The sequence below is a fragment of the Physeter macrocephalus genome, chromosome 8 (assembly GCF_002837175.3).
Source record: "Physeter macrocephalus isolate SW-GA chromosome 8, ASM283717v5, whole genome shotgun sequence".
Taxonomy (NCBI): domain Eukaryota; kingdom Metazoa; phylum Chordata; class Mammalia; order Artiodactyla; family Physeteridae; genus Physeter; species Physeter macrocephalus.
The window spans coordinates 146,367,598-146,388,162 of record NC_041221.1 but is presented as its reverse complement, the minus strand read 5'-3'; the positions used below and the strand labels follow the sequence as shown (position 1 = coordinate 146,388,162).

Genomic DNA, 20,565 nt, shown 5'->3' with positions numbered 1-20,565 from the left:
TGAACATTTTGGTACATGACTCTTTTTGAATTATGGTTTTCTCAGGGTATATGACCAGTAGTGGGATTGCTGGGTCATATGGTAGTTCTATTTTTAGTTTTTTAAGGAACTTCCATACTGTTCTCCATAGTGGCTGTATCAATTTACATTCCCACGAACAGTTTTCAGATATCATTTCAATTAAAAACTGATTTCTTGAGTGGGAATTGCAAGCCAATGTGTAAGTTAGGCTTTGAAATACCTTGGAAATACCATTGGGTAAATACAGGTTCTAGTGCTGGATCCCACCATGATTTCTGTGGGATCCTAAGCAATCCTTCCCAGTTTTCCCATCAGTGCAGTGACGGGACTGGACTAGATCATGTCTAAGGGACCTTTCAGCTGACATCCTGTCATTCTATCTTTCTCAAATCATGTACTCTGGTGAGACTCCCTCCTCCCAGCAGCAGTGGAACAGGGGTGCCTCTCTCAGCAGATTTGCTAATGCCCAGCCACCAGGGGAAAAAAACTGCTGACAGATGCTCTGGCTGCCTCCTTGTTGTTAAACACTTACTTACAGCTCTAATCAGCTGGTTTGCACGCCCAGGGTATGGGGATTGATTGCTGACAGTGACCTGGCAAGGAGATGATCTTGAAATCACCAGCCGAAGCAACTTAGGCATGTGGGCTGGGAATTTGGCAAGTGGTACTGTGAAGGGGAGAGACAGCAGGGAGCCTAAGAATGGGAGGTGGTTTTGCATAGTGGTTAAGAACATTGGTTGCAGCGTCAGGTAGATCTAGATTTCATTCCTTTCTCTACCCTTTTCTACCTGTGTAAACGTGGACATGTTATTTCACATGTTTCTCAATAGCAGCTGACCCTGCCCCACTATCCCAGGGAGTGAACCTGGATGGGCCTATATGGCACTGTATTCTTTTCTGCTTGCCAGTGATTGCGTAAATAGGTATGGACCCAATCCTGGCCATTGAGACCTGAGAAGATTTTTTTCTGGGTAACTTCTTGGAAGTGTTCCTTGCTAAAAAATAAATAAATAAATAAGTAAACAAAAGAGACACCTGCAAGCCTCTTGGTCATTAAGGTTATAATGCTAATTTAGGCCACTCTGTGACCATGAAGAAAGACCCCACTGATAGAATCAGTATGGCACAGCAAAAAATGGAAAGAACCCGGGTCTGTGATGATGTCACTGAGCCACCAAATTCTTCACAACCCTAGAGCTGCCCTATTCCCAGCCTGCTTGCTCTTGCTAGATGAGAAAATAAATCTCTATTACTTACATTACTTTTAGTAGATTTTCTGTTCATTGTACCCAAGAGCCTGCTGTGAGTAGCAGTCATAATAATTGCTGTTATCATTGCTAAAATTCTACTGTCCAGAGTAGTATACAAAGCAAAAATTCAGAGTTAGAAGAACTAGGCTCAAATCTGAGTAACTCCATTCAACATGCTGTATCTCCATTTCCTAATTTACAGGTATACTTCTGAAAATCATAAGGATTTGAAAAGTCATAAGGATCTATACAAACTTAGAGGAATAATAATAACACCCACTCTGCCATTGGTAGTCTCTAACGTGTAAAGAAAAGCACAGTAGCTGAGAGTCAGCAGAACCAGTTCCTAATTGTGCCTTGACACTAACTTCCTTGGTGACATTGGACAAGTCCCTTCCCTTCCCTGAACCTTAGTTTTTCTGAAGAATTAGAGTCTTGGGCTGATTTAAATCTAAGGTCATTCTTGGAATTGATATTCTATAAATCAAAGTGATATAACCTTTTTTTTCATGTATAGCAGCGAAAAAAATGTTGACAGAGGTGACAACAAATTTAGTGGAAGAGCCATGTGAACCTCCTATGAGCACTGTGTGCTGTGCTTGGTGCTGCTGCATTGCAGTTATCTACCACACAAGGACAGTACCTACCTGTGCATGATCCCACTCCACTCTCAGAATTAAGCTGCCTACTGCACCCTACCTTCACCTCTAGCTAACCTGTTGGACAATTCCTCTGGCAACTCAACCCACAACCCCCAAAGAAAACACTGCCTGAAAGTTTCTAGTTTTTCCTCATGAAGTACAAGCTAGTTAAAAAACAAGGCCACTAAAAGCAAGGATTCTCAGAATGAAATTATTTTGGCTTACTGCAGGAATCATTTAAGAAAACAGACTAAAACTCCCATCCAAATCAACCCAACAGCACTTCCAAAATACCCAGTCTAGATACAACACCAGACGGAACAGAAGTAGATTCTGTTTTACCCATTTTCCAAGTGGATAAAGCAACTTTGCCTTCTGCCACTGCATGTAAACTGACAGAGGAACTTCCCATCTGTAATGGTATGTGGTCCTTTTTAAAAGCCCTTTTATGTGACACTCCCAACAGTACGTAAGGAAAGAAGGCAAAGGAGGTGGCAATATGGCATAATAGTTAAGATCTATGCTTTTGAATAAATGATATCTGAAGCCAAAATCTAGCTCTGCTCGGTTCATTCTTTTTCTCTCTCTCTCAAAATGTGTGTACTATACACTTTCTATGCGCCAGGAACTGTTCTACACTTCAATATCACTCTCCAATATACACACATATCCTCCTCTCCCAATCACTCCCAGAACCTCAAATGTGTTCAGGTGGTCCCTCCCCAAGCCAAAAGAATGAAGTGCATTCATCAACATTAGTAATTGTACCTCCAATTCCTCTTTGATTGTTATAAGTCTCACAGTGAGCATGTGTCCCAGGGGGTCTCAAAGACCATGCAAACATTTAGTGTTTTGCTAAAAGCACTAATGGCTAAAGCTTATTATAGCAAAAGGACACACAATAGGATCAGCAAGGGGAAATAACACAAGATAGAATTTGGAGAAATCCACGCCCAGGCTTTGTGAGGCTATCTCCATCTGGTGAGGGGACATGTGAGTGTGCTTGCTTTGCCAGCAATAAAAAAATGCAGTGACAAAGATGCTCATTCTCACCCCTTTTATTCAACAGACTACTGGAAGTCCTAGGTAGAGCAATTAGGCAAGAAAAAGAAATAAAAGCCATCCAAATTGAAAAGGAAAAAGTAAAACTGTCACTATTTGCAGACATGATATTATATACAGAAAGCCCTAAAGACTCTACCAAAAAAATGTTACACCTAATAAATAAATTCAGTACAGTTGCAGAATACAAAACCAATATACAGAAACGTGTTGATTTCTATATACTACTAACAAGCTATCAAAAAGTGAAATTAAGAAACAATTCCACTTACAACTGCATCAAAAAGAATAAAATAACTAGGAATAATCTTACCAAGGTGGTGAAAGAATTGTACACTGAAAACTATAAGACACTGGTGAAAGAGGTGGGGACCTTCAAGATGGCGGAGGAGTAAGAAGTAGAGATCACCTTCCTCCCCACAAATACATCATAAATACATATACACGTGGAACAACTCCTACAGAAACCTACTGAATGCTGGCAGAAGACCTCAGACTTCCCAAAAAGCAAGAAAATCCCCACGTACCTGGGTAGGGAAAAAGAAAAAAGAAAAAAAAGAGACAAAAGAATAGGGATGGGACCTGCACCTCTAGGAGGGAGCTGTGAAGAAGGAAAAGTTTCCATGCACTAGGAAGCCCTTTCACTGGCAGACACCAGGGTTGGTGGTGGGGGGATGCTTCAGAGCCACAGAGGAGAGCGCAGCAACAGGGGTGCAGAGGGCAAAGAAGAGAGATTCCCACACAGAGGACTGGTGCCAACAAGCACTCACCAGCCTGAGAGGCTTGCCTGCTCACCTGCCAGGGCGGGTGGAGGCTAGGAGCTGAGGCTTGGGCTTCAGAAGTCAGATCCCAGGGAGAGGACTGAGGTTGGCTGCATGAACACAGCCTGAAGGGGGATAATGCACCATAGATAGCCAGCAGGGAGTCCAGGAAAAAGTCTGCACCTGCCTAAGAGTCAAGAGACGATTGTTTCAGGGTGCGCGAGGAGAGGGGATTCAGAGCGCCACCTAAACGAGCTTCAGAGATGGGCGTGAGCCACGGCTATCAGCTCAGACCACAGATATGGGCAAGAAATGTTAATGCTGCTGCTGCAGCCACCAAGAATCCTCTGTGCAAGTACAGGTCACTATCCAAACCCCCCCAGGAGCCAGTGCAGTACAACACAGCCAGGGTCCCATGATCCAGGGACAACTTCCCCCGGAGAACACACGGCACGTCCCAGGTTACTGCAAAGTCACGCTCGCCTCTGCCACCACAGGCTCACCCTGCATTCCATTATACCTACCGGATCCCTACATACCCCCAGCCTGAATGAGCAAGAGTCCCCTAATAAGCTGCTGCTTTAACCCCCTCCTGTCTGAGTGGGGAAAAGATGCCTGAGGGTGACCTACATGCAGAGGTGGGGCCAAAACCAAAGCTGAACCCCAGGAGCTGTGTGAACAAAGAAGAGGAAGGGAAATCTCCCAGCAGCCTCAGGAGCATCAGATTAAATCCCCACAATCAACTTGAAGTACACTGCATCTGTGGAATACCTGAAGAGAAAACAAATCATCCCAAAATTGGGGCGGTGGACTTTAGGAGCAAATGTAGACTTTGGGTTTGCTAGCTGCAACTGATTTGTTTCTGATATTTTTGTTTATCTTAGTTTAGTGTTTAGCGCTTGTTATCATTAGTGGATTTGTTTATTGGGTTTGTTGCTCTCCTTTTTTAGTATCTCATTTTATTTTTTTATTTTAATAATTTTTTGTCTTTATTTTTTAAAATTTTGTTTTCTTTCTATTTTTCTCCCTTTTCTTTTTTTTAAATTTTTTTAAACATTTTTTTTCATAAATTTATTTATTTATTTTATTTTTGGCTGCATTGGGTTTTCGTTGCTGCATGCTGGCTTTCTCTAGTAGTGGTGAGCGGGTGCTACTCTTCATTGTGGTGCGCAGGCTTCTCATTGTGGTGGCTTCTCTCGTTGTGGAGCATGGGCTCTAGGCACACGAGCTTCAGTATCTGTGGCATGCAGGCTCAGTAGTTGTGGCACACGGGCTTAGTTGCTCTGCGGCATGTGGGATCTTCCCGGACCAGGGCACGAACCCACGTCTCCTGCATTGGCAGGCGGATTCTTAGTCACTGCACCACCAGGGAAGTCTCTCCCTTTTCTTTTGAGCCATGTGGCTGACAGGGTCTGGTGCTCTGGCCTGGTGTCAGGCCTGAGACTCTGAGGTGGGAGAGCTGAGTTCAGGACACTGGACCACCGGAGACCTCCCGGCCCCATATAATATCAATCAGCTAGAGCTCTCCAAGAGATCTCCATCTCAATGATAACACCCAGCTCCATACAACGGCCAGCAAGCTCCAGTGCCTGACCCCTTATGCCAAACAACTAGCAAAACAGGAACACAACCCCACCCATTACCAGAGAGGCTGCCTAAAATCATACTAACTTCACAGATACCCCAAAACACAGCACCAGACGCGTCCCTCCCCACAAGAAAGTCAAGTACCAGCCCAACCTACCAGAACACAGGTACCAGCCCCCTCCAACAGGAAGCCTACACAAGCCAATGAACCAACATTACCCACTGGGGGCAGACACAAAAAACAATGGGAACCATGAACCTGCAGCCTGTGAAAAGGAGACCCCAAACACAGTAAGTTAAACCACATGAGAAGACAGAGAAATATGCAGCAGATGAAGGAGCAAGGTAAAAACCCAGCAGACCAAACAAATGAAGAGGTAATAGGCAGCGTATGTGAAAACGAATTCAGAGTAATGACAGTAAAGATGATCCAAAATTTTGGAAATAGAATGGAGAAAATACAGGAAATGTTTAAACAGGACTTAGCAGAACTAAAGAGCAAACAAACAATAATGAACAACAAAATACATGAAATTAAAAATTCTCTACAAGGAATCAAAAGCAGAATAACTCAAGTAGAAGCACAGACATGTACCCTGGAAGATAAAATAGTTGGAAATAACTAACACAGAGCAGAATAAAGAAAAAAGAATGAAAAGAATTGAGGGAAGTCTCAGAGACTTCTGGGACAACATTAACTGAACAAACATTCGAACCATAGGTGTCCCAGAAGAAAAAGAGAAAAACAAAGCTCTCAGAAAATATTTGAATAGATTACAGATGAAAAATTCCCTAACATGTGAAAGGAAATAGTCAGTCAACTCCAGGAAGTGCAGAGAGGCCCATATAGGATAAATCCAAGAAGAAACATGCTAAGACACATATTAATCAAATTATCAAAAATTAAATACAAAGAAAAAAACATTAAAAGCAGCAAGGGAAAAGCAACAAATAACAGACAACAGAATCCCCATATGGCTAAACAGCTGATGTTTCAGCAGAAACTCTGAAGGCCAGAAGGGAGTGGCAATACATATTTAAAGTGATAAAAGGGAAAAACCTACAAGCAAAATAACTCTACCCAGCAAGGATCTCATTCAGATTCGATGGAGAAATTAAAACCTTTACAGACAAAAAAACTTAAGAGAATTCAGCACCACCAAAGCATCTTTACAACAAATGATAAAGAAACTTCTCTAGGCAGGAAACACAAGAGAAGGAAAAGATTTAAACTAACAACCTCAAACAATTAAGAAAATGGGAATAGGAACATACATATGGATAATTACCTTAAATGAAATGGATTAAATGCTCCAACCAAAAGACATAGACTGGTTGAATGGATACAAAAACAAGACCCGTATATATGCTGTCTACGAGAGACCCACTTAAAACCGAAGGACACAGACAAACTGAAAGTGACAGGATGGAAAAAGATATTCCATGCAAATGAAAGTCAAAATAAAGGTGGAGTAGCAATTTTAATATCAGAAAATATAGACTTTAAAATAAAGACTACTAAAAGAGACAAAGAAGGACACTACATAATGATCAAGGTATCAATCCAAGAAGAAGACATAAAAATTGTAAATATTTATGCACCCAACATAGGAGCACCTCAATACAGAAGGCAAACGCTAACAGCCATAAAAGGGGAAATCGACAGTAACACAACCATAGTAGGCAAGTTAACACCTCACTTACACCAATGGATAGATCATCAAAAATAAAAAATAAATAAGGAAACACAAGTTTTAAATGACACATTAAACAAGATGGACTTAATTGGTATTTATAGGACATTCCATCAAAACACAACAGAATACACTTTCTTCTCAAGTGCTCATGGAACATTCTTCAGGATAGACCATATCTTGAGTCACAAATCAAGCCTTGGTAAATTTAAGAAAATTGTAACCGTATCAAGTATCTTTTCCGACCAAAACATTATGAGAATAGATATCAATTACAGGGAAAAAAACCTAAAAATTACAAACACAGGGAGGCTAAACACTATGCTACTAAATAACCAAGATACTGAAGAAATCAAAGAGGAAATCAAAAATACCTAGAAACAAATGACAATGAAAGCATGACGACCCAAAACCTAGTGGATGCAGCAAAAGCAGTTCTAAGAGGGAAACTTATAGCAACACAATCCTACCTTAAGAAACAAGAAACATCTCAAATAAACAACCTAACCTTACACCTAAAGCAATTACAGAAAGAAAAAACAAGAAAAAACCAAAGTTAGCAGAAGGAAAGACATCAGAAAGATCAGAACAGAAATAAATGCAAAAGAAATGAAGGAAACAATAGCAAAGATCAATAAAACTAAATGCTGCTTCTTTGAGAAGATAAACAAAATTGATAAATGATTAGCCAGACTCATCAAGAAAAAAAAGGGCGAAGACTCAAATCAAGAGAATTAGAAATGAAAAAGGAGAGGTAACAACTGACACTGCAGAAATACACATGATCGTAAGAGATTACTACAAGCAACTCTATGCCAATAAAATGGAAAACCTGGAAGAAATGGACAAATTCTTAGAAAAGCACAACCTTCTGAGACTAAACCAGGAAGAAATAGAAAATAAAAACAGACCAATCACAAGCATTGAAATTGAAACGGTGATTAAATATCTTCCAACAAATAAAAGCCCAGCACCAGATGGCTTCACTGGCGAATTCTATCCAACACTGAAAGAAGAGTTAAACCTATCCTTCTCAAACACTTCCAAAATACAGCAGAGGGAGGAACACTCCCAAACCCATTCTATGAGGCCACCATTACCCTGACACCAAAACCAGACAAATATGTCACACAAAAAAGAAAACTACAGGCCAATATCACTGATAAACATAGATGCAAAAATCCTCAACAAAACAGAAGCAAACAGAACCCAACAGGACATTAAGAGGATCATACACCATGATCAATGGGGTTTTATCCAAGGAATGCAAGGATTCTTCAATATAAGCAAATCAATCAATGTGATACACCATATTAACAAAATTGAAGAATAAAAACCATTTGATAATCTCAATAGATGCAGAGAAAGCTTTTGACAAAATTCAACCCCCATTTATAATAAAAATTCTGCAGAAAGTAGGTATAGAGTGAAACTACATCAACATAATAAAGGCCATATATGACAAACCCACAGCCAACATCGTTCTCAATAGTGAAAAACTGAAACCATTTCCTCTAAGGTCAGGAACAAGACAAGGGTGCACACACTCACCACTATTATTCAACATAGTTTTGGAAGTTTTGTTCACATCAATCAGAGATGAAAAACAAATAAAAGGAATCCAAATTGGAAAACAAGAAGTAAAACTGTTATTGTCTGCAGATGACATGATACTATACACAGAGAATCCGAAAGATACTACCAGAAAACTAATAGAGCTAATCAATGAATTTGGTACAGTAGCAGGATACAAAATTAATGCAGAGAAATCTCTTGCATTCCTATACACTAATGATGAAAAATCTGAGAGAGAAATTAAGGAAACACTCCCATTTACCATTGCAACTAAAAGAATAAAATACCTAGAAACAAACCTACCTAAGAGGACAAAAGACCTGTATGCAGAAAACTATAAGACACTGATGAAAGAAATTAAAGATGATACAAACACATGGAGAGATATACCTTTTTCTTGGATTGGAAAGATCAACATTGCAAAAGTGAACATACTACCCAAAGAAATCTACAGATTCAATGCAATCCCTATCAAACTACCAATGGCATTTTTCACAGAACTAGAACAAAAAAATTCACAATTTGTAGAGAAACACAAAAGACCCCGAATAGCCAAAGCAATCTTGAGAAAGAAAAACGGAGCTGGAGGAATCAGGCTCCCTGTCTTCAGACTATACTACAAAGCTACAGTAATCAAGACAATATGGTAATGGCATAAAAACAGAAATATAGATCAATGGAACAGGACAGAAAGCCCAGAGCTAAACCCACACACATATGGTCAAGTTATCTTTGATAAAATAGGCAAGAATATACAATGGAGGAAAGACAGTCTCTTCAATAAGTGGTGCTGGGGAAGCTGGACAGCTACATGTAAAAGCTGGACAGCTACACCATACACAAAAATAAACTCAAAATGGATTAAAGACCTAAATGTAAGGCCAGATACCATAAAACTCTTAGAGGAAAATATAGGCAGAATGCTCTATGACATAAATCACAGCCAGATCCTTTTTGACCCACCTCCTAGAGAAATGGAAATAAACAAAAATAAACAAATGGGAACAAGACGAAAAGACAACCCTCAGAATGGGAGAAAATATTTGCAAATGAAGCAACTGACAAAGGATTAATCTCCAAAATATACAAGCACCTCATGCAGCTCAGTATAAAAAAAAAAACAACCCAATCCAAAAATTGGCAGAAGACCTATATAGACATTTCTCCAAAGAAGATATACAGATTGCCAACAAACACATGAAAGGATGCTCAACATCACTAATCATTAGAGAAATGCAAATCAAATTACAATGAAGTATCACCTCACACGAGTCAGAATGGCCATCATCAAAAAATCTACAAACAATAAATGCTGGAGAGGGTGTGGAGAAAAGGGATCCCTCTTGCACTGTTGGGAATGTAAATTGATACAGCCACTATAGAGAACAGTATGGAGTTTCCTTTAAAACTTAAAAATAGAACTACCATATGACATAGCAATCCCACTACTGGGCATATACCCTGAGAAAACCATAATTCAAACAGAGTCATGTACCACAATGTCCACTGCAGCTCTATTTACAATAGCAGGACATGGAAGCAACCTAAGTGTTCATCGATAGATGAATGGATAAAGAAGATGTGGCACATATATACAATGGAATATTACTCAGCCATAAAAGGAAATGAAATTGAGTTATTTGTAGTGAGGTGGATGGACCTAGAGACTGTCATACAGAGTGAAGTAAGTCAGAAAGAGAAAAACAAATACCGTATGCTAACACATATATATCGAATCTAAAAAAAAAAAAAAATTGTTCCGATGAACCTAGGGTCAGGACAGGAATAAAGACGCAGACGTAGAGAATGGACTTGAGGACACAGAGGGGGGAAGTGTAAGCTGGGATGAAGTGAGAGAGTAGCACTGACATATATATACTACCACCTGTAAAATAGATAGTGGGAAGCATCTGCATAGCACAGGGAGATTAGTTCAGTGCTTTATGACCACCTAGAAGGGTGGTATAGGGAGGGTGGGAGGGAGACGCAAGAGGGAGGGTATATGGCGATATATGTATACTTATAGGGGATTCACTTTGTTATACAGCAGAAACTAACACAGCATTGTAAAGCAATTATACTCCAATAAAGGTGTTAAAAAAAAAAAGTCAAAGGATGGAAGTTGTGTAAAATTTTGAATAAGCATATATTGAGCACAATGTGGGTGAGTATAAATATCTATTGTATTTCAAACTTAAAAAAAAAAGACATGATGAAAGAAATTGCATAAGACACACAGGAAAGATATTCCATATTCATGGATTGGAAGTATCATTAAAATATTTAAAATTGTTAAAATATTCATACTACCGAAAGCAATCTACAAATTCAATGCAATTCCTATCAAAATTCCAGTGGCATATTCTACAGAAAGAGAACAAAACCCTAAAATTTGTGTGAAACCACAAAACATTCCAAATACCCAAAGCAATTTTGAGAAAAAAGAACAAAGCTGGAGGCCTCATGCTCCCTGATTTCAAACTATATTACAAGGCTATAGTAATAAAAACAAAAATATGACATTGGCACAGAAACAGACACACAAATCAATGGAACAGAATAGAGAACCTAGAAATCAACATTTATATCATTTATATATATATATAATTTATATATTACATATAAATACTTATATATTATATAATATATAAAGTCTATATTACATAATAAAACAAGATATTATGTATAAATTTATATGTACATATAAATTTATGACAAGGAGCCAAGAACGTACAATGAGGAAAGAAAAGTCTCTTCAATAAATGCTGTTGGCAAAACTGGGCAGCCACATGCAAAGAAAGAAAATGGACTACACTCTTACACTACACCAAAAAATTAACTGAAATTGGATTAAACACTTGAATGTAAAACCTGAAACCTAAAACTCCTAGAAGAGAACATAGGTTGTAAGATCCTTAAAATAAGTCTTGGTGATGATATTTTTGGATTTGACACAAAAGCAAAGGCAACAAAACCAAAAATAAACCAGTGAGACTATATCAAACTCTAAAGCTTCTGCACAGCAAAGGAAACCATCAACAAAATGAAAAGGTAACTCACTGAATGGGTGAAAATATTTGCAGATCATATACAGGCATACCTCAGTGATATTTTATGTTCAATTCCAGACTAGCACAATAAAGCAAATATTGCAATAAAGCAAGTCACAGGAATTTTTTGGTTTTCTAGTGCATATAAAAGTAATGTTTAGGGCTTCCCTGGTGGCGCAGTGGTTGCGCGTCTGCCTGCCGATGCAGGGGAACCGGGTTCGCGCCCCGGTTTGGGAGGGTGTCCGGAGCCTGTGCCCCGCAACGGGAGAGGCCACAACAGTGAGAGGCCCGCGTACCGCAAAAAAAAAAAAAAAAAAAAAAAAAAGTAAGAGGATTTAGACATTTTTCCAGAGAAGACATACAGATGGCAAATACGTACTGAAAAGATGTTCTATATCACTAAACATGAGGGAAATGCAAATCAAAACCACAATGATATATCATCTCACACCTGTTAGAATGGCTATTTTCAAAAAGTCAAGAAATAACAACCAATGGCAAGGATGTGGAGAAAAGGGAACACCTGTACACTGTTGGTGGGAATGTAAATTGGTGCAGCCTCTATGAAAGACAGTATGGAGGTTCCTCAAAAAATTAAAAATAGAACTACCATATGATACAGCAATTCTACTCCTGGGTATTTATTCAAAGGTAATGAAAACACTAACTCAAAAAGATATCTGCATCCCTATGTTCATTGCAGCGTGATTTAAAATGGCCAAGATGTGAAAACAACACAAATATCTACCAATGGATGAATGGCTAAAGAAAATGTGGCATACACATACAACAGAATGCTATTCGGCCATTAAAAAAGAAAATATCTTGCTATTTGTGACAACATGGATGGACCTTGAGGGCATTATGCTAAGTGAAATTAAGTCAAGCAGAGGAAGACAAATACCGTAGGATCTCACTTACACGTGGAATTTTTTTAAAAACCAATCTCACAGATACAGAGAATAGATTGGTGGTTGCCAGAGGTGGACAAAATGGGTGAAGGGGATCAAAAAGTAGAAACTTGCAGTTATAAAATAAATAAGTCATGGAGATGTAATGTATGGCATGATGACTATACTTAGTAATACTGTATTGCATATTTGAAAGTTACTAAGACAGTAGATCTCTCTAGACCAGGCTTATTGTATTGATCATTTTGCAATATATAAAAATATCAAATTATTTTGTTGTATACCTGAAATTAATATAATATTGTATGTCCATTATATCTGTTAAAAAAAAACAAAACTACTGCAGTAACACATGCAATGTTTTTGCCTAGGGAAGCCCATTTAAACTCGGCATTGAAGGTTTTTACTGGGGGTTGGTCATATCAACACACTCTGCTCAGCATATACCAAAATTCCAGACCCTCAAAAGAAAAGCAGGTGCTCAGCATAAATTACATTGTTTGTACTAACAGTTGAAGAGCTGTAAACCACTCTTATCTGTTAGGGAATTTTTCAAATACCGAGTCCTCAGATGCCAGCCAAAGGCCAACCTTGCAAGCAGGCTCTTCTTTTTTTTTTTTTTTTTTTTAAGTGTACTTTTATTTTATTTTTAAAATTTATTTTATTTATTTAGTTTTGGCTGTGTTGGGTCTTCATTGCTGTGCACTGAAGTTCTCTAGTTGTGGTGAGCGGGGGCTACTCTGTTGTGGTGCACGGTCTTCTCATTGCAGTGCCTTCTCTTGCTGCGGAGCATGGGCTCTAGGCACGTGGGCTTCAGTAGTTGTGGCACGCGGGCTCAGTAGTTGTGGCCTGCGGGCTCTAGAACGCAGGCTCAGTAGTTGTGGCGCACGGGCTTAGTTGCTCTGCGACATGTGGGATCTCCCGGACCAGGGCTTGAACCCGTGTCCCCTGCATTGGCAGATGGATTCTTAGCCACTGCACCACCAGGGAAGCCAAGCAGGCTCTTCTAAAACAGGGGTCCCCAACCCCGGGGCCACAGACTGGTACCAGCCGCACAGCAGGAGGTGAGTGGCAGGTGAGCAAGTGAAGCTTCATCTGCTACTCCCCATCGCTCCCCATTGCTCACGTTCACATTACTGCCTGAATCATACTGCCCACCGCCCCATCCATGGAAAAATTGTCTTCTAGGAAACTGGTCCCTGGTACCAAAAAGGTTGGGGACCACTGTTCTAAAAGTAGCAGCCTCTGTCCTGCTATGTTAACTCTTGTCTGCATAACACGTGACTCAATTCTGATCAATGAGACATAAAAAGAAGTCTGCTGGAGACTTTCTTTCTGGGAAAATAAGAGATCTGCATGAGAAAAAAAGCCCTTTTTTTCCCTCTCATTTTACTTCCTGCTTATTGGGATGCTGAATAAAGATAAAGTACCCAGAGCTGAGGCATCAATCTTGCAACAGCAAGGGGACAAACATGAGGATGAAAATACAACATGCTGAGTATGGTCAAAAAGAGGAAGCGAAAGTGCCTGGATCATTGAAAGTACCACTGAGCAATTGAACTAATACCAGTAGCCACCTACCTCCACATTTTATGTTTTGTGAGGAAAACAAGCCCCTGCAGGCTTAAGCCACAGCTATTAAAATCCTGTTACTTGCAGCCAAATTCACTTCTAAATGATACAACAATCAAGCAAGAACAGCCACGGCTTTTTTTTTTTTTTTAATGAAGATTCCAGTCTGGTGGGAGACACAGATAACAAAATAATTACACTAATAGATGTATAATTTTAAACTGAGACAAGTACTCTGAAGGAAAGGATTTTATTTACATTAGAATATATAAAAAGGAAACTGACCTAGGCTGGTTACAAAGTGAGAAGGAAGTACTTGTGGAAAATTTTGTTAAAGTTACTTATTTCCATATAATAAATTGCCCCCAAATTTAACAGCTTAAAACAATCACTGTATTTTGGTCATTATTTTCTGAGTTAGATATTCTGGAAAGGCTTAGCTAGGAATTCTCTCCTAGATCTTTAATGAGGTTTCAGTCAGATATCAACTGGGGCTGCAGTTATCTGAATGCTTGGCTAAGCTGGGTGTTTAAGACGGGTTACTCACAAGGCTAGCAGGTGATGCTGGCTGTCAGTTGGGAGGTCAGTTGGCTGCCAACTAGAGCGCCTATACATGGCCTCTCCAGCACAGAGTCTAAGGGAAGTTGGAGTTCTTGTGAGATGACTCAGGGCTTCAAGCACAACTATTCCAAGCCAAGTGGAAACTGCCTGGTATATTATGACCTAGCCTCAGAAGATACACAGCATCACTTTCACCATTCTCTTGGTCAAAGCAAAACTGCCCAGATCCAAGAGCAATGATACAGACCCCTCCTCTCAACTGGATAGGATGTCAAGCAAAGTAATGGGCTATTTTTAGACCTCATAGACCTCCTTAGGAGATGAGAGTTGAAGTAATATCCAGAGAATGAATAGGTAGTATTAAGCAAACAGAAGGGGAAAGCAGACATGACATCTACAGCAAATAGCCTGTTGCAAAAAAGGCCCAGTGGTAGAAGGAAGTACAGCATATTGGAGAATAAAGAGACTGAAGCACAGAAAGTGAGGTGTGGGGGATGTGATGGGGAGAGCAGTGTTTTGAAGGAAATTCATGCAGGACTTTGTAGGCTGCGGTAAGGATCTCAACTTTATCCTAAAAGTCACTACCTGTGTGACCATGAATAAGTCACTAAAAACCAGTGTCACTCTATCTGTTAAACGGGGGTAGACATTGGTCATACCTACCTTATAAAACTGTCAAAAGGTTTAGTAAGATTTATTGAACACTTCACAGTAAGTGAAGTGTTCAATAAATAGCAGTTGTGGCTATTATTATGGTTATTTTTATCATATTTTTATTATATTACTAAATAGGGCATTCACTTTGCAGATAGGAAACTAAGACCCAGAGAGTTTATGTGGCTCAGAACAGTCAAAAAACAAGTCTTTGAGCAGGGGTTGAAACCCAAGTCTCTCGGCCCCATGTTAAGTGTTCTTCCTTCCTCCTCACCCTTGGCCAGGGCAGCATAGAGGCAAAGGTGCATCCACACAGTGACATCTTCTGTATATCTAGATGACATCTGCTTGAAGTGTTACTGAAATGCAAGTGTGTGTGTCCGACACACAGTGAAGCCAAACAATACCGAAAAGTCAGAGTTTAAGGGTCCTCCTCCTCTTAGCCAGGACCTGGACCTCAGAGGGTGAAAGCTGTGCCTTGGGAACTTGCTCTTTTGTTTGGTGGAGATTTATAGGAACATCATTACCTAACCATGACCTGACCTCAAGAACAAAGGATCTGACACCAAGAAGTTTGCAACAACTAATTATGCCCCTCCCTCACCTTTCCTATAAAAGGGCTTTGCTGAAAGCTTTCAGAGAATTTGGGGTTTTTAAGACATGAGCCACTCATCTCCTTGCATGACCCTGCAATAAGCCTTTCTCCGTTCCAAACTCCGACGTTTTGGTATTGTTAGGCCTCACTGTGCGCCGGACACACGGACTTGCATTTCAGTAACAGAAGCAGGCATGGATTTTAGGAATTCCATTAATAAACTGAGACCCATCCCTGCTGCTGAGGAACCAGGAAGCCTCGTCTACATGTAATTGATGCAGGAAGTAATGTAACAGAGGACAGGTGCATTGACTTTGCCACCAGAGAGAATCCCAGCTCAACATCTTCTGGCTCTGTAACCTCAAGCAAGCCACTAAACCGCACTGAGCTTCAGCTATCTCATCACTAGAGGAGGAATAATACCCACCTCACTGGGTTATTCTGAGAATAAAAGAGAAAATGAATGTGAAACATTTGAAGCCTCAATAGTACCTGACAAATGTCTTTTCTCACTCAGAAGTCTAACCCTCAAAACATTGAAATAACACTGATTCTTCCCACAAGATCGTATCATCACTGACAATAATACAAAGGTGGATCAGACATTGACTGGTCTCTGTGTGGGTCTATAAATCTACTGAGTAGGTTCCAGACTCAGAATCTTTCCTCTGCCCAGAACCTCTCCCCTCAGATTCTTGCACAGATCGTTCTTCAGTTCATTCAGGTTTCTACTCAAATAAGGAAAGGCTGAGGAAAGCCTTCATGAGCTAGGATCTCATAGTAGAGGGGATCTGATAACATAGAGATCAGGGCAGAGGGCAGGTCACAACAAAAGAACAGCATGAATTAAAGCATAAATGCAGGAAAAGTGGGAGTCCTATTCAGGACCATGGTAGACAGTTCAGAGACTATGGTAAGAGGAAATATGGGAAGGTACAATGGGTATGGACACTAACACTGGTGAGCCCTGGAATGTCATTCTAAACATTAAGAAGTATTAATACAGTAGGACCCAAGACCCTGACCCATTAATCCAACAATCCATCAGTTGTGTGTACTTGTGCTCTCTCTTTCACACACACACACACACACACACACACACACACACACAAAGGACCACCCACCCAATTGTTCTCTTATAAGCCTGGGGGACCACTTGCCAGCCAGGAGTTAAGGTTTATAAGCCCATCACTGATGGAAATTAGAGCTGGCAGACAAGTTATGAGAACATAATTTAGGGGACCATGGGGTGAGATGCCCATTGGTTGACTCAGAGAAAAGGAGTAAGAGGAGAAGAAAGGGAGGGAGGGGGAAGGAGAGGAGGGAAGAAGGGAGAGAGGGAAGGTGGGGGAAAGGGGGAAGGGGACAGGAGGAGAGAGGAGGAAGAAACTGGAAAAAACTCTAAAACTCCCACTTTCCCTGCAGTTAGAAGAATGGCTGCCAAAAGCATTCTTCCTGAGTCACCCTTGTGGGTAGATACAGAAAGGCTTGTGAGCTAATACTCAGGGACTCACCCCTTGAAGCCTACAAATATCTCCCCAACTGGTTCTGTCTCAGCACCTAAAATTCCTCCAGGTAGGGATGCAGGCATCTTCAGGAGTCCAGTGTTAAAATGCAGATAGCTCTAGGATGAATCCAACATTAAGCTATTATCAACTATTAGCATTTCTATAAGGATTAGACTCAACAGAACCAGAGGTTTTCAGGGCAGGAAGGGATTTTTAGAGGTTGGTTTATGAGATAATTTACTAACACCTGGACCATCAGAACCATATCCTCAGGGGAGAAAAGTACAGCCCATGTTCTGGCTCTGTCTCATCTGCCTCCTTCATCTCCTCCTCCTCCCTAAGGCAAACTCATTCATTCATTCATTCAACAGCCATTTATTAAGTACTGCTTTAGACACTGGTGATACAGGGTAACCAACATAGACACGGTCTTGATATTCTAGCGGAAAAGTTAGACAGTTATAAAGAAACTCTAATCTTTGATTCCTCACCCTTAGTCTTTGTGTTCACATTCTTGTGGTACGTGCTAAACCCTAACCCACAGTGCTACCTCCCTTTTTGGAGAGCCTACTGCATTATGCAAAGTGCCCAACAGTTTAGTTTTTAACGATGCTCTAATTTTTTGTTCTGCTTTCTCACCCAGACTGTAAGCTCCTGGAGGGCAGAGATATCATCATGTCTAATTGTATTCCTTACTAAGCCAAGCCTATGACAAAGCACACAATAGGAATTCAAAGACTTGACAATCCCTACAGATCACACGTATTTTTTCTCACCACTAAACTCCCGGCATTTAGTAGGTACTCAAAGACACTTTTTCAATAAATAAATACTAGTTGATTGATATGCAGAGAAGACATTCTAGGTCAGGTATCTTGGGGAAATGGGCAGGGCACACAGATGAACAGCATTTGTACACTACATACTTTAGGCTGGTACCAGGACAAGGAAGAGTAGATACTAAAAGGGAACAGGAGGGTGGAAACAAACCCTGACCTTATAATTTTTTAATGCTTATTTCCCAGGTATGAGGTGGGCTAAAAATGTCTTCTAACTTTGCACTAGGTGATTGAGGATTGATTTTTCAATTGATCTGACTTATTGCAATTGATCTGATTTATTGCAACTTTTAACAAATCCTGCAAATCTACTGAATGCTAGGCACTCCACTAGACTCTTGAGAGGATAGAATCCTGATAAGAATTAAATTCAGAGCATTTGAGCTGATTCTGTAAGACCACTGATTCAGAATTGATTCTGAATTTCAGATTCTGAAAGTCTCTTCCCTGAGTGTCCAGAGAGCAGGCAGCAGATGAATATCTATCATTATGAATAGTAGTGACCTTCAATCTTTTTGTCACAGACTGGAAATATCCAGTGCCATGGGGTAAGACAGGAGTGCTCTTAGTGAAGTGGTCACATGGGGCTTCCTAACTTTATTAGTGCCCTGGACCTGCCTGGTCAGTTCAGTCACACCTTCATGAGCTCATTTATTCTACAACTAGATCTGAAATACCCTTTACCTGACAGGTTCTGGAAATAGACAGCATGAATTCCATTCCTGGCTCCTCTTCCACTTACTGGTGATGTGAAGTTGGGCAACTTACTGAATAACAGTGCCTCAGTTTTCTCATATATAAGCTGGGGATAATAATAGTGCCAGCACTTCTCCTAGAGTAATGGAAACAAAAACAAACATAAACAAATGGGACCTAATTAAACTTAAAAACTTTTGCACAGCAAAGGAAACCATAAACAAAATGAAAAGACAACCTGCAGAATGGGAGAAAATATTTGCAAATGATGTGCCCAACAGTGGATTAATTTCCAAAATATACAAACAGCATGTACAATTCAACAACAACAACAACAAAACAACCCAATTGAAAAATGGCCAGAAGACTTAAATAGATACTTCTCCAAAGAAGACGTACAGATGGCCAACAGGCACATGAAAAGATGCTCAACATCACGTATTATTTGAGAAATGCAAATCAAAACTACAATGAGGCATCACTTCACACCAGTCAGAAGGGCCATCATCAAAAAGTCTACAAATAATAAATGCTGGAGAGGGTGCTGGAGAAAAGGGAACCCTCCTACACTGTTGGTGGGAATGTAAATTGGTACAGCCACTGTGGAGAAAAGTATGGAGGTTCCTTAAAAAACATAAAACGGAGTTACCCTGTGATCCGGCAATCCTACTCCTGGACATATATCCAGAGAAAACTCTAATTCAAAAAGATACATGCAACCCAATATTCATAGTGGCACAATTTACAATAGCTAAGACATGGAAACAACCTAAGCATCCATTAACAGATGAATGGATAAAGAAGATGCGGTACATATATATGATGGAATATTATTCAGGCATAAAAAAGAATGAAATAATGCCATTTGCAGCAACATGGATGGACCTAGAGATTATCATACTAAGTAAGTCAACCAGAGAAAGACAAATACCATATGATATCACTTACATGTGGAATCTAAAAAAAATGATACAAATGAACTTACTTACAGAACAAAAATAGACTCACAGACTTTGAAAACAAACTTATGGTTACCAAAGGGGAAAGGAGGGGAGAGATAAACTAGGAATTTGGGATTAACAGATACACACTACTACAGATAAAACAGGTAAACAACAAGAACCTACTGTATAGCACAGGGAACTATATTTGATATCTTGTAATAACCTATAATGGAAAAGAATCTGAAAAAGAATATATATTTATATATGTATGCATAACTGAATCACTTTGCTGTAACCTGAAACATTGTAAATCAACTATACCTCAATAAAAAAAGAATAGTGCCAACATCGGAGGATTATTCTGAAAGACAAATAAGTTGGTATATGAAAAACACTTAATTTCTGGCACATAGTACATATCTAACAACTCTTTGCTCTATCTATAATATGTGCTGGAATAGATATCTACCCTCCCAGAATTCACTATCTAATGAAGGAGAAAAGCAATTACAATGCAGTGACAGAAGTGTTGGGTGGGACAAAGTAGAGGGCGAGATGAGAAGGCAGAGGAGGGGCCCTGAACCAGGAGGTCAGGGAGAATTTCTAGAAGAATGTGAAGACTGAAATGAGACATAAAGGAGCAA

The 20,565-nt window shown here is 39.9% G+C and overlaps 1 long non-coding RNA gene across 1 annotated transcript in view; it reads right to left on the bottom strand.

Moving 5' to 3' along the window:
• The window catches only part of LOC129392354 (uncharacterized), a 272,138-nt gene extending 253,032 nt beyond the window's left edge, over positions 1-19,106 (bottom strand). Inside the window, exon 1 of the long non-coding RNA XR_008618146.1 lies at positions 18,966-19,106. This is a non-coding gene — a long non-coding RNA (uncharacterized lncRNA). The remainder of the gene's footprint in view (positions 1-18,965) is intronic.
• Positions 19,107-20,565: the final 1,459 nt, after the last annotated feature.